General features: G+C 44.0%; 1 protein-coding gene across 1 annotated transcript in view; it reads right to left on the reverse strand.

The window, feature by feature from the left end:
* The window catches only part of LOC105898701 (RNA binding fox-1 homolog 3), a 327,901-nt gene that overhangs the window by 294,173 nt on the left and 17,861 nt on the right, over positions 1-15,867 (reverse strand). Inside the window, exon 2 of the mRNA XM_031568955.2 lies at positions 5,656-5,786. The gene's annotated coding sequence lies outside the window, so the exon portion shown is untranslated. The remainder of the gene's footprint in view (positions 1-5,655; positions 5,787-15,867) is intronic.

A 15,867-nucleotide genomic window follows, 5' to 3' on the forward strand; every position in this document is an offset into this window, starting at 1 on the left:
AGGCCTTAGGCAATCACCAAGACCTCAAAGACTTGAAACAGTCTTCCAAGGCTTCCTCCATGGAGCGAGAGTCAGCATGTGGCCGGCGCAGTGGACAGTGTGAATGACCCTTAACGTGACACAAAGAAAGCACGGATTGGTTTCTCTCCCTCGGCCAGTGGCCCGATGGTATCGACTCAGATGGCAGGGGTGGGGTGGGAAGCCTCCAAGGAGCGGATTAAGGCAGGGGGAGATAAGACTATCCACTGTAATTAAGCTCTATCTCCACACTGCTCCGAAGAAAATAAATCATCTGTCAGAGCGCGCCCCGCCACTGAAATATACGAACAATTACTCAATAATTAATTCTTACACATTCAAGCACCAAATACTAATAGGGCATATTCTTTAATGCTGGCGTTATAGCGTGATTCAATTAATTTCATAGAAAAGGCACTCGGAGATCACTCCAGTACATCACCTTTTCTAACCTCTTTTAATCACCTTAATGTAATGGTATTAGCACTGTTGTCAAGCCTTTTATGATGCGCCCTCAGTTAATTTCCAATTTCACCCACTTATAATTAAGAATGGAGATACATGGGCCCGTGGTGCTCGACACATTAGCGGCCACATCAGCAGGGGCCCTCTAGGGGTAAGGCTGATGATACTCACTGCACTTTGTTTCAGAAAATGATGTTGATGCACAATGACAGGTCACCTTACATATGGCTTCAGGGGCTTAACACAGCCAAAGTGCCTGGCTTTTATAGCCAGCCCACCCCCCCTCTCCACATGGGATGATCCAGTGCACAAAAAGGACTGAAGACCTGCGATGCATGGAAATGACGTCCTGCGCTGCGTTGACTTCAGGGGCCCAAATATGCACGTTTATATACTGGTTCTTGTTGATAGGTTTACACAGAGCCATGCTTAAAAAGAGGAGATGATTCCTGAGGCACTAATTGTCACATTCAAACAATCCCACTGGTGACAGACCACACACCCTTGTCGTTTTTTTTAAAGAGTAATGAAAGTGTAACAGGTAGCAAGGTTTTGTATGCTTGTTTTGTCAGTGTTTTAATGAAAATTTAGTTCTGAAGCAACTGGGTCTATCAACAGTGTAGGAACCTTTCAGATAGTTCAGATCATTCCCCTGGGCCAAACGGATGGTACACCACTGAGGCATCCATGTTGAGCCCCTCATCAGGGCTGGTGTTTTGCAGGCACTGTTTCCTCTGAAAGCCACAAAGGTCTGGGAGTTAGTGGACAGGGCCATAGCTTAGACAAAAACCCATCATCTGTGTGTTCAAGATCACCCAGAACACGATAGTACCTCTATTGGAAATGATGACATACAGAGCACAGTTGAGGTGCAGTACTATTGAGAAATAGTCTGGTAGAGCACATAGCAACCCATTAACTATAACGAATGACTGCCGGTGATCATATATCAAACATATATGATTGTATCTATATCTAAATCTATATTCATGTATTTATGTTTTAACAGGTTCTAGTATGTGGTCCAGACGACATAGGACAATTTTTTCAAGGAGAATGTCTTTCAACAAAATGGAGCCTAATCTATATTTCCATCCTTCATACCCTTAACTGTTCATAATCTATATTTCCATCTTTCATACCCTATCGACCCCTATCAGACAGCAGAACTATTTTACAGACTGGTATATACTGTATATTTTTTATAGATTCAAAAATAATTTCCTTCAAGGGCTTCTCATGTGAAATGTTCTAATAATTGCAGTGATTAACATCTGGACTGTGTTCAACATTTGTGAGAAACTAAAAGTGTGTTTTATTTTCTTGTTTCAATGCAAAATGAGAAATGTATTGCTTTCCTTTTAATGCTGGTGTATGTAGGGCCAGGTAAGTCTTGATGTATTCTATACTTCTATTCAAACGCTGCACAGTTACTATAATACATCATTTCACCATACAATTTTACATTGATGCTCCTCTGACATTTCAATTAACTTTTCCCAAGAAAATACATTTCGACATCCCACTAATGGCACAATTTGTATTCTTTTTCTAGTTTTATAATGCAAAAAAACAGATTGAAAAAAAAAACTGCTTATTCCAAGTCACACCCTAATTGCATCTTCAGCCATGTTGCTCAAAATGGTTCATGTCAAAGGTCCTTGCAACACTGCAACTAAAGGCATGTTTACCTTTGAAAATGTTTTTAATGTTTTAAAATGGCATTATTTAGCAGAATGTAAATTATTGTTTGGCAAATGAGATTTTGATTAGTATTTAAAAAATACCTCTTAAATGAACACAGGCCAAGATATGGCAAAGATATGTGAGCATTCATATTTTTTTCTTTTGGAAATAATTTTCCAATAACTCATTACACTACTAATTGACCAAATTCCCATCATAACCAAGGATATGAACAAAACATTCAGAGAAGAATGTACAAGCTATTCACATTTTAAAATGATAGTGACAAAAGGTGCATCAAAAGGTAGTCAAACACACATACACACATACTCTCGCTCTCTCTCGCTCTTCCCCCTTTCTTCCTCTCTCTCTCTCTCTCTCAAGGACAGCTTCAGACCAATCAGACTTCAATTCCTTTCTGCCTTTTTTGTCACTACACCTCAGAATCTTCGATGTCCTTTTGCAGGTAAAAGGCTCTTAACAACTTAATGTGTGTGTGGGGAGAGGGTGGCAGGGGGGGGGGGAGTTATAAAATCTACACCACTATTACCCATCCATTAACGAACTCAGCACTTCATTCAACTATCAATTAAGTATTTTTTTCCCCCATCCACTTCATCCTGAGGCTACAGTCTCTGAGACGGAGAGATAAATGGCTGATTGTGCCAACAGAAGGACAATAACTGGCACTAAGAGTGGGCCCTTGGCTTTGTTTTGCTCTTAAAGAAGTCTATCTGGGGGGAGACAAAGGGAGGACAAACTGGGAAGAAAAAAAAAACCGAACAACCTGAGAGATTGCAAGACCCGCAAAGGGTAGCCATGCCCTCCAGGAGATGATTAGCCTTCCCATACTTTTTTTTCTTTAAGAGTTTGGCGAAGCAAGAGCGCAACAATTCATAAAAAAAAAATCCTTGCATGTGTCAGGGCCATTTTGGTAATTAACATTAATATGGTGCAGGTGATTACTGTAGCTGAGGAGATTCCTTTAAGACGCATGTAAGGGGTCAGCAGCACCACAGTGGTAAGGGTGAAAGGGGTGTCCCATAAGCAGTAGTGTGAGCCAAAGGGCCATATTTTCATGGGCGTTTCAAGACTGTGGCTGGATGCTACAATAGGGCTAATTCTTTATTTGGAGAGAATCGTCAAGCAGAAGATACTCCATGCCTGGAGGAGGTGCAGTGTGTGGGAGTGTCAGAGCAACAAAATGGGAGTTCGGTACAAATGAGGTCAAGTAGGACAATTTTCTACCTTCATGAAACCTGAGTCATTGTATTTAATAGCTTCAAGAGCTAGATCCTAACTTGCTAGGCCATAACCCCACATCAATCATTTAACTTATCAACTCCTCTTATAGGTGCAAACAAAGCATGTCCTGGAAATGTGTAAACGGAGTAATGTCCCTAGTAATTAAAGTTCAACAATCAATAACCAATAATCGTGATGATTTCTGGCATTAAATTGCTTGATTAGTCACATTTATGGCATTGACATCCTTTCTGATTTAATTTAACAGCCTATTTTGTATTATACTAGGCTGTGTGCAATCAGTCTGAAGTAATGCCATATTTCTAGTGTGTGTAAAGGAAGGCGATGAAATGGGTAGAGTTCATGGCAATAAAACCTCATTCCTCAGGATCTTCTGTGCTGCATGAAAAGGTATGACACAAAGGTATTATTTTCCTACTGTGTTTTATTGCATTGCACACACTGAAGTCAGAGCACTTATTTCTGTTGAACATTCCATATCTACCCCATTTTGGAGTGCAGAGAGAGGATACATGTCTGTCCACACATCATCCCCCTCTCCCCATGATCGCCTACCTTTTAGTAAAGTGTTAGATCCTGCCCTCAACAGACACTTCAGGTCCATGTGCTCTCTCTGATGTTATCCAAAAATGGTTGCCTGGTCCTCCTAACTATAAGGTCTTTCCAATAACCCTTTTCTTCTTTGGTTAGGATATTAAGCTCTACAAGAGTACCTACTGTATTCAACAAAGATGTCAGTTTATTATTTTCCCCATCATCTGCTGAGTAGATTCTACTCCATACTACAGAACAGTTTTTTTTGGAAGACTTTAGCGTACACCATCTAATCTAAAGTTCAAGATCAAAACTCATTGCTTCCTGATCCAGACGCCTCAGACCCAGGATGACATACCAAGAGCCATCACAGAGTTTTAGTTTTGTTTAGTGAGATAACGGTAACACTTTATTTGGGATATCCACCTACAGAGACTTTAAAGATGGTTTGTTGAAATTCATGTTCAGTCTTTCTAATTGTTCACGGCAACCTCACCTTAACCACAAATTGTAGTTAACAGAGTTTCAATAGATAGTTTGCATATAAGCTGAGCATCTGAAGACGAGTCTATGGGGGACCATCCAAATAAAGTGTGACCGAGATAAATAGCTAGCAGCCAACAGACTTGCCTTTTGAAAAACTAACAATAGCACAGTTGGCACTGGTTTGCAGACTTACTACCTGATGTATTTCAGCAAAATCTGGCGACATCATGCTGTGAAAGCTGTTTCAACAATATTTCAGATTTTTCTGTTCTGAAGCACAAAACTACAGAGGAAAGAGCCTGGGTTGGTAGTGGGAATGACCGGGGTGTTTATCTCACCTTCACATGACCATGCACCACGGAAATGAATTTGAGGACAACACAAATGAAAACATGCCTTAGAAAATAGTCAAAACCTGCACAATATTGCTTTAACTCTGGAAACGTATACTGGTTGTATAACCTTTATTTAGTTTCAACTGTAATGAAATGTTTTCTGCATATTCAACACACTTTAATCCCAGTTAAAGCCAAGACAAACAACACTGGCTTTCCTCCTAAATCCTCTCAAAATTGACAAAAGCACCACTCACCTTTGCTCTTGTATGTTGGAATCTTGCCTGTGACAATGGATGGGTTTGCCCTCTTTAAATAATTCTAAAGACACAGATTCTTCACATGTATGTAGAACAAAGATTTCCCCATGATTTGCCTCCAGGCGTACGTTCTGATATATTCAGAAGTATATTTTAGTGTTTGACTCTGTGAAAATAACTGCTTTATTAGAAGCCAATGTGTAATGTGTGTCTGAAAGACGGAGTCCCAATGTTTCTATGCTTGGGCATATTTCTGCATTATACTAGGGGTAGACGTCCACTCTCTAAATGCATCATTTGTCTCCAATGAAATGCAATAAGATGTCCATAATGCTGGAATTGCCCTTGTGTAGATCATTATTGCATTACCAGCGAGCGGTCCTTTGCTGTGAGAGAATTACTCTGAGCTCACAGCTTTTCTAGCCTCTGCAGCTTCAGTCAGATCCGACGAGTCCATTTAAATTGCATGCTGCCACGACCAAATTAACTGTCTGATGACAAACGGCAGTTCACAAATCACCATTTCCTGAATATTGACTATCTTCTGCCCTTGTGTCAGATGGTTATTCTTAATACAGAAGGTAAAGAGGATAATGGTTTCATACCTGTCATTCACTTTGCTCCAGCGCTGCACACTGTTGAGGTAATTGTAGTCCTGTGGTCTTCACTCTGGCAGCTGCTGCTTGTTTCTTGGCTGACCTTCGCAGACTTTGCCTTTATGCAATTATCTGTGGGCCTTTCAGAGAATGACAGAGTGTAAATATTCTGAAGGGAATCCCATGCACCACTGGGCGAGAGCCAACTCTCTTCCCCAACAGGAAAGCCATCATAAGCACATAGAGATATCTGACAAGATGTTCAAAAAAAATCCCACTCTGAAATAACAATGGCTGTGTTAATACGGCATTTCATGACAATGCTATATACTTTGTAGACCTCAGATTAGTGAAAAATAAGGGGGATGTTTGTCAAAAACTAGCTGCTTAGCGTCATGCATTTTAATTTGCACGAGGATCGCAAAAGAAAAAGAGCTAGCTCTGCTTTGAAAAACAACAGTCCCTGTGACCCAGAGGCTAATCGAGCAGGTGCCTTCAAAGTGAGCCTCCAAAGCACAGGAGTCAAACTGTGTGCCAGCGAAGGCCAAGGGCACGCAGGTTCTCATTTCTACCCAGCACTGCACCAGCTGATTTCACTAATTAGCGCTCCCTCCCCTGTAGGAAGGGGTGCTATGTAGTGAAGTCAGCTGGTGTTGGGGCTCAGTTGAAATGAAAACCTGCACTCTCTCTGGGCCCCCTTGATGGAGAACGCTGCCTTTGGGCCAGCAGAGTCTGTCACGGGCGAAAACGCTGGTGAAGTATTCCCCAGGTTAGCTCATTGCATGCTAACACCAGATTTGGGAATGGAGAGTAGCTCGACGCCCTCGATGGGAAATACGAAGGGCTGTGCTTTATAGTACCGTTCTGTGGGAGGGAAAAGCATTTCTTTTTATCATTGCTTTTATTTTGAATCCAACATCCCATTCAGTATTCAAACACATTCTGCCCCCCCCCCCCCCTCGCATATTCAGCATAGCTAAAAAGAGACCACACTCTCACAAAGAGCTGAAGTGATAGCAAGCAAAGAGTGCAGGGTCATTTGGCACCAATGAAGGATCAGGAAAAGAGAGTTTCCATGGAGACTGATAGGTTCCACAACTGGGGCCCACGGAGTGGCATTTTGGAATAAATGGAGTGAACTGCAGGGCACGAGATAACAGGCTTAGACAATGGGGCGGGCTAGTGGTGTCAACGCACCAGCGTTTAGAGAGACAGAGGCAGAACACAAAGAAACGACTTCACCTGGTCGTGTAAGACAAAGCCACACTCACTGAACAGTGAGGCACAGATGGTCCGATCAAAGCTGATGTGTTTGGTGTTTGCCTCCATTTGTGTTCTGGTGCATAGTTCTTAGAGGTATACAGAACCCCCCCCTCCCCCTTCTCTCTCTCACACAAACACACACACACACACACACACACACACACACACACACACAGACACACGTGAAGGGCATGGCTGCTATTGACACAGTCTAGGCAGAACTAAGCCACTTCATATCCCAATCGATCCCAGGTCGTCCACTACGTGCACCCTCTATCCGTTCCTCCTGCCAGTCTCCTTAACCCCCCGCTGATGGCTCCCTCTCTCTCAGGCCTCTCCTCCCTCTGCCAACGCTGCGGATGGGAGTCACCTCGCCGTCACCGGATCTGTTTGACTAATCATGACTCGCGAGGTTAACTGCTGTACGTTGGCGAGGAACAAATGGAGCAGGTCAGAGGTCATGCAGATGGGATGGGGGCCTACAGGGGGGGGTTGATGTGACATGCTGGGCTGCCTTGATGATGGTAAGGACTCTGACATTGACCCCGAGACCAAGATGAAAAGGGTATATAACTATAAAGACACTCATCTGCATCATTTGACAGAATCTCTATACCCCCTCTGGACGCTCTCCAATATATGCTGTGATGAGGTTTATCTAATTAGATGTAATGAATGGCCGTGTCCTTAAATATTTGGTACAGTTTGGAGACACCATGCACTGCCAATCTAGATTATTGCCTAGGACACTGGCATCCTTTGGTGAGAGCAGATGTGGATATTTTGCAACATGTTTTTAAAAACAAATGTTAATTCTATCATCTTACCATTGCTTATGAAGACTGCTAAAAGATGCTAAAAGAGATATTGTCGTCTAAGAACTTAATCCTGTATTCTCTGCTATGTATATGCTCAATCTAAAATGCAAATCTAAAACAACCAAACAACCATACTGCAGAATGAACATTCAGTACACCTACACAATTGCACATATAAATTAATGCCAACAATTCGGATTTTGTAACTGCTCAAATCATTATTTCCTATTTCCAACCTTTGCCAGTCTATGTGCATACCACTGAATGGGATTTCTGTAAGGCTTGAAATGCGTCACGTTACCATGCTCCTACCAACCTAGGGGTCAAATAATATTCTGAAATGACTTAAGACTTTATTATTCTGGTTGTATGGCAGCTCTGTTATCAACGAGCGATGCCTTATACAAGTGCCTTTAAAAACCTGTATCCATTTTGTTTTTCAGTTTGCACACATGCTGTTATCTACCGATTTTTTTTTTCTTCCCTTCAGCTGCTGGGTGGAAAAACAGAACGTATGTTTCATCTGCTAGCCTTGGTGCAGGCGCTGCTACCGGTGCTGCTCTTAAAGCCCGGTCCATGAGGTTCTCTCACGGTCAAGTTCAAGGGCGAAATAAATCAGCCCTGACACATCAAACTGTGGCAGCGGCAGAGGCAGTTACGGCGGGGATGTGGGGTCCCTATCTGCGGAGGGGTCTGCCGTTTAGAGACCCCCTTTGTGTCTGCCTAGAGATCCCCGTTAGCGGCCTGCCTCATTACGTTAATAGCGGTGTTACAGCGCTACATGAGTAATGCCCTCACCCTTACATTGAAGGGTTACACTGCGGTGGGAGAGAAAGAAAGAAGGAGAACGTGAAGGCGAGAACGGAGAGAGAGAGAGAGAGAATGAGAGAATAGGAAGTATGATTGGAATTTATAAATCCATAAGTAACAAAATGGTCTGTGGGAAATGGATATGGAGATTAAACACCTAGACTCGCACACTGCCAAGCCACATTAATGGTTTCTATTCAAAGGGATACAGACATGTAGTCAAATGCACTTAGTAAAGGTTTCCCATATCCCTTTCTACACGTAGAATCAGCACTACACCCCACAATTACAACAGACACAGATGAAAATGAGCTTTTATGGCTAACTCTGGCATATTTCTACAGCAATGTTCATTAATGTACACTGTCCCTGTTCAATAAATAAATCGACCAGATATAATGACGCTCTCGGATCCAGAACCGTATGGAAAGAGCCTTGGAAAAGCTTTGTTTCCCAGATGCTTCAGTTCCTTCCCATGTCAAGCTCACATGCTGTGTCTGGAGTTTAGCTAATGGGTCAGCAGAGTCTCCTTCGTTCTCACATCCTCTCTGATGTACTCCTTCTGTTATCACACACACACACACACACACACACACACACACACACACACACAAACACACACACACACACATCAAACACTTAAACTTCCTCAATTTCTCTTTGACACCCAACATACTCTCTCCGTCTTCCTCAAACACACACACGCACACACACACACACACACACACAAACAAACAAGCACACACACACACACACACACACACACAATATAATGTCTCTCAAGTTCACTCTTTGTCTCTTTCTCTCCTCTAAGCCCCTCACACCCCATCTCTTCCCAGCACCAGGGGATCTGTCACAAATCAAGGCTGGGGAGGTCAATAAAAGCAAGCCATGCCAGACGTGCTGACTGACACATCAAAAGTTCTCCCAGCAGTGCCCGGCGCTCCGGCGCTCCGGCGCTCCGGCGCTCCGGCTTCCTTCCCTTCCGACCAATTTAGCGCAGTCCGAGGGGAGCCCCCTAATCCATGCCTCTGCAAGTGTGCTTAATCAACCTCCGATTAGCGGACAGCAGGGAGAGAGGTGTGGGCCTCTGTGTTTGCTCAGACACACATCCACACCTACACACACACACCTCATATATATATATAGACAAAACACACAAGCACACACTCACATATATATGAAACACATACCCTCACTTAGATACATACATTGTTCGTTTTTCTCATCAAGACATGCATTCAATTTGCATACACAAATACACAAAGCACAAATGAAGGGAAGGACCAAGTTTACACAGGAGGTTCTTGTGTGCTCGGTTTTTCCTTGATTTGCTTGTTTTCCCTCTTTGTCCATTGTCCCCTATTAAATGGAGTTATTCCCCCTCTGCTTTCTCTTTGTTCCTTTCCTGCTCCCTCCATTCCTCCCACGTCAACAAACAGAAGGGCAGAAAAAAGGAAGGAGAGAAAAAAAAAAGAAATTCAATGCTGACGTTTCGCTCTTTTTCTAATTTTGTTTCTTTTTTTCCATTCCTCTTTTTTTCCTTGTTGTTGCGAGTGTCCTCCGGGGTGTGGGGAATGAATTAAACATTGTGGCGTTGGGGAGGGAAGGGCGAGGTGGGGCGAGGGGAGCGAGGCGTGCGCTGAAAGGATTGAATGCAGAGAGTTGTTTCTCTGCGCCGGAGGTGACAGCGAAAGGCTTCGCTGGGGGGGATCGCCGGGCGCGTGGGGTGCATTCGACCTCTACTCCATGCCCTCCCTATTTGTCCTCTCTCTCTTCCTCTCTCTCTCTCTCTTCCTCTCTCTGCTCCTCCTTTCTGCCTTTTCACTCAGCTCCATCGGGGTACTTTGCCTCTTTTTTTTCTCTGTTGTTTTGTTTTTAAAATCCTCCCACTACTCTGCGGCCAGCCCTGCTCCTGCCAAATGCATTTTTTTTTTGCAGTGTTCGAGAAACAAAGACAACCTCCGCGGACTTCAGCCATGTGCTCTTGTTATGTATCAGTTGGGCCAATTTAACAGCCACTTTGGAATGGATATTTATTCATTGAAGCACACAAACACATTCAAAAATAAGCCACACGGCGTGTTCTCAAGATCAGCATGCTTCGGTACACTGAGAGGATCGAGAATAGGCTGTTTGAAGCCAACGTCACATCTTTTTCATTTTTCCCCCCTTCTCTCTCTTTTTCTGTTACATCACTCAGGAGGGGTGGGTGTCAGCAACACCCGTGCATTAACAGGAGGCAAACCCAGAAAAGTGGAGATAATTTAAGAGCATGAAATAAGTTAGAAATAAGAAAGAAGACAGGCCAGAGGACAGGAAAGGAAGCAATAGCAGAGAAAAAAAGAAATAATAATGATGATGTGAGTGGTGTGGGCTGGAGAAGAGACAGCTCCTCTGCCATGTTTCAGAGCTGCAATGTGCGTGTATGTGTGTGTGTGCGTGTGTGTGTGTGTGTGTATGTGTGTGTGAGCGAGAGAGAAAGCCGTGCAGCGCATTGTGCGCACAGCCAGAACTCACGCCCACGAGAAGCACACAGTCGAGGTTGCATAATCCCTTCACCGCATCTTCAAGCACATGCCACTTGTGCTTCTGCCTACAGCCAGCACAGGGGCCACTGAGAAGTGAGGAACGGGCTCTTATTTAAAAGGGGGGGAGGTCACGTCATGAAAGAGTCATAAATGCGTTGACCCGGAGAAGCAATCAGGCGTGTGAGAGGAAGTAAACCAGTGAGTGGTGGTGGTGTTAGTGGGCACGGTGCAGATTTTGGGCTGATTTTGCGGCGGTCTGTGGGTGGGAAGGCTTACCCGTGGCTCACGGGTAAATGGGACAAACTACAGGAGTGTTCTGGGTGGAATGTGTGTTTGTGTATATGTTCAAACTTTTCACTTTTAGGGTTCTGTAATAAGTCAGAGGAAAGCCTCGCTTTAAGCCTCCCACATCCACAGTGCTCCATCCGTCTCTCTCTCCCTCCCTCTCTCTCCCTCTTCCCTTTTGAATCAGTTTGTATTTCACATGTCAAAAATAGGCTGTCAGAGGAGATTTCCAGCCATAGTGAAGCGATCTGACTTGACGTGACAATGTCTCACTCATCACAGCCCATTGGCCACTGCCCTTTTCAGTGCAGCCGTGAGCCACAAGGTCGTGCTAGGTCACACTGTCAATTACAGATGGGTCCAATCAATCCCTCGTTTTCTTTTTGTCTGTCCTTGTGTTAGTGGTTTGAGTTGGCATCATCTCCTCAGCTTCTTGCTGTGTAAAGTGCTCACATGAGTTACCTGCATTAGGCATTCAGTGTGTCTGTCTGTCTTCCACTACTGACACTAAAACCTATTATTTGTGGTATTTATCCATTAAAGTAAAACCTCTTAATGCATGACTGTGGGGAGAGGGCTGTTTCTCCACTACTAAGCCGCCAATCCAGTGTGCTGCAACGAGTAAATGAGGAACATTATCCGTGCCGTCAGTCCTACGACCGAATCTTTTTTTTTCAATTTTTAAAGAACAGGACTGAAGATATTTGTTTCTATTTTTCTCCATCTTTCTCAGCGTGAGTGCTTGCTCATCTGATTGCCAGGCCTCGGCCACAGAGCTTCTGTCTGCTGACGGGCTGACACAGCTCCACCTCTGAGAGGGCCAATATTTCATAAACCTGAGTGCAATTCTATGATTTATCACTTTCGCTTATTACCGTAGACACTTGGAATGATCGATTGGTTTATCCTCTGTGTTTAAGTTATATGCTCTGTGTGCATGTGTGTGTGCGTGTGCGTGTGTGTGTGTGTGTTTTGAAGAAAAGAGGGGGGGGGGGTATTTTCTTTAATGAGCAAGTCGACCTTCATATGACAGTCCTATGCCCTCTGTGTCTCCATTACCAGCGACTCTGATTTCCCCCGTAATAATCCCATGGGCCAGCACTCAGTCAAAGCAAATATCATACTGACAGTTAGTTATTAATGTTGAAGTGAATATAAGTTAAACTGTCAGGTGAGTGGAATATACAGCACAGGTTAACGCTGAAGACCGCCAATACTAAAATCAGGTTAAATCAAATCTTCTCAACATATATCACAACATTTTACCTCAACAAACGCTGGAAAAACCGAACAAAATGTCAACTACGGCTTGAAACACATTATATTTAAGCTGAAAATGTATCACAATGTGGAGGAGTAGTGGACAGCATGCTAACCCACAATGTTTATCAATATGTAGGTGCTGGATGTCAGACTGGAAAGATTGAATCCTGGACAGACAGAGATTTTAGAAGTAATCGTATCCATCTAAATGAACATGCTTTAACAAGAAGGGTTGATTATCAGGAGCCGCCTGTACAAACTGGTCCTCTTGATCTCTTTCTGATTTAGATGAAGTGATAGCTGCCGCTAGAAATAACATTGACAGGAAACTATAATGTTGGGGTTATGTGAACATGGCCATATCAGACTACAACGTGAACAAGAGGTGCTAGTTGAGCATACCATAGAGCATAGGCAGTCGGGCGGCTATAATTACACCTATTAGGATTAGCTTTCCTTAAAGTTGTATGTGAAGTGCACCCAAAAAAGACTAACATCATAAAAGACGCTGCAGGCTGCCTCAGAGTAACTATTTGAAAGGTAATAATATCTATGGTATTTCAATCAGAACAAATGGTTATCGAGCAAATGACACTTTCTGTAAATAGTTATTTTACCAGCATCTGTTTCAAGGGCTGTTGCCATTATTTTTTAGCTTGATGTTTTTCTGTTTGTTTTTTAAAGCTAATCCGTCACAAATTTCAAAACAAAAAAGTTTACTTTCACTGACAATAAACTGCAGAGTAAAAGTACAATAATACTTTACTGGTCACATAAAACTAGATTTGGTGATAGCACAATAGTATGGGCCTACATAAGTACTGTGACATACTGTTAGGTACCGTTGGCGTATTACTGTACTTTGTGCTTAAGGGAATATTTACAGTATAACAAACAGTTTTCAAACAATCACAGAGTGCCCAGTCAATGTTCCACACCCATCAAGCAGACTCTTGATGCTCGTGAACTGTCCCCATAATCCGTCACCCCGTCTCGCTGAAGCTCCCCAACCCTCACCTTCTCTCCCCAGCCCTCACCTCCTCTCCCCAGCTCTCTCTTCCACCTCTCCCCAGCCCTCCCACTCTACTCATCAGCCCTCATCATTACGCCGCAAGCTGTCAAATTAAAACTTTTTAAATTGTGCGAACGCCTCCGACGGAACTTTTCCCGCTCTCTTTCCCGGCAACATATTGTTGAGATAATTGAGGATATTAGCAGGCAGCCTGTTGCGGGGAGATGAAGGGCAAGGAGGGAGCGGCTGACAGCTTCCCCTCCACCGGCGCTGGTAACGAGGGACTGTCAAAAGTCTCTCCGTGTTTATCTGGGATCATCTAAGGGGGATTTAAAACCCTTACCTTCACAATTCCATTCTTTACGGCACGTCCTTTATCCTCTGTGATTTAGAGAGGGGGGCTCAGGGCCCCTGGTGCGGTGGCACCGCGTGATGAATGAACGCCTGGTGAGAGGTGTCAGGGCCGGCCAACACTGGGCGGCGGAGGCTTCACACTGCCCTCCACTCACTACACACACACACACACACACACACACACACACACACACACATCCCCACCGCCCTCCTCTCCCTACAAATTCTCTCTCCCTCTCTCTCTCTCTCTCTGACTCCCCTGCCAGATTGAGGACTGATTACCCAAAGATGGGGGGTTTTATATTGCTATTAGTTCTTTCTTGACAGTTTGAACTTGAGCAGCACTTATTCTACTGAATTGTTAATAATCTCTCTTCATGGGAGTATATTGGAGAGAGAAATTAGGCAGGCTGGATAAAGAAAAAAAATGACAGAATAATGTATTGTTTTGAATAGCTATTTCAAGCTTCAAATTTCAGTGTTTCAACATCAATTAATATTACTTAAGATCTTAGTGAAATTAAATGATTTCCCCTCAGTGCAGTAAGCATGCTTCATCAAACCATCCAGTGGAGAAGACGTGCCACCACAACAATTGATGTCCTTATGCTACACTGAAATCATCATCGTCCTCTTGTCAGATGTCTGCCTGCCTGGGTTTTCTCTCTCTCTCTCTCTCTCTCTCTTCATAGACAGACGCATGGGGTATCACTTACAATCCATCTTACCCCATGGCGCATTGTCTTGTTGAGTGTCACTGTCATACGTCTGTGCATTAGAGATGCAGGCAACGGCGGATGAGGTCAACATTGACACTGCACCACCATTAAATCAATGGCCCCTGGGGCCTCAGGGCTGGGGAGTGCGGAGCATACCTCAGCTCTGCCAGCGAAGCACCGCTTACCAGGGTCTGCCAGGAGATGAGAGGAGCGTGTTGACTTGAGATGCTGCTACGTGCCTGAATGTAAAGCCATAAAAAACCAGATCATGATGACAGATAAAAAGTGACGTTAGATTCTTGTCAGCAAACCCAGTCGTGTGAATGACTGGTGAGCCCCGAGTGCTGACGAGTATGAAGTAACGGAACGCCGGTGTCTTCCCTGTCATTCATCAGTCTGTTGTCGAGGAAACAAAACAAGACTGTTTTTTTTTTCGTTGCAGATGTGTCGGAGTCTATTGTAAATATAGTTAGCCATAGATTTAGATTCTGACAGAGAGACAAACTGGAGGAGGAGGAACAGGGGCAGCGCACAGCATCACAATTAGGCTCTCAAGTGCATTTCTAAACCCGCTCCGTGACGGGCAACCCAGGGGAGGAGGGGAGTAAACCAAACTCTGATGCCCGGGAAGTGTGAGAAGTAGAACGCCAAAATGTCACAAGGCTGGCTCTGATATCCCACCAACCCCAGACACACACACAGACACACACACAAACACACACACACAGACCCACACACACACACCCACACACACACACACACACACACACACACACACACACACACACACACACACACACACACACACACACACACACACACACAGACACACACACACACACACACACAGACTCACACACACAGACACACACACACACACACACACACACAGACAGACACACACACACAGACACACACAAACACACACACACACACACACACACACACAGACACACACACCTATCGTTTCAGTAAGGCCTCCACTCATGTTCATGGCATTCCTTTCAGTTTGAAACAATTATGTCATCGGTCGCTCCAGGGCACTGTGCTGTGCATTAAGATAAAAGTGCTAAAAGTCTGTTTGTTTTCCGCCGTGCCAACTGGAGGTGCTAAGTGAAGTGATGACGCTACATGCTTTGGAGTGCGGAGGGGACTGTAGGGGTGGG

The sequence above is a fragment of the Clupea harengus genome, chromosome 1 (genome assembly GCF_900700415.2).
Source record: "Clupea harengus chromosome 1, Ch_v2.0.2, whole genome shotgun sequence".
NCBI lineage: Eukaryota > Metazoa > Chordata > Actinopteri > Clupeiformes > Clupeidae > Clupea > Clupea harengus.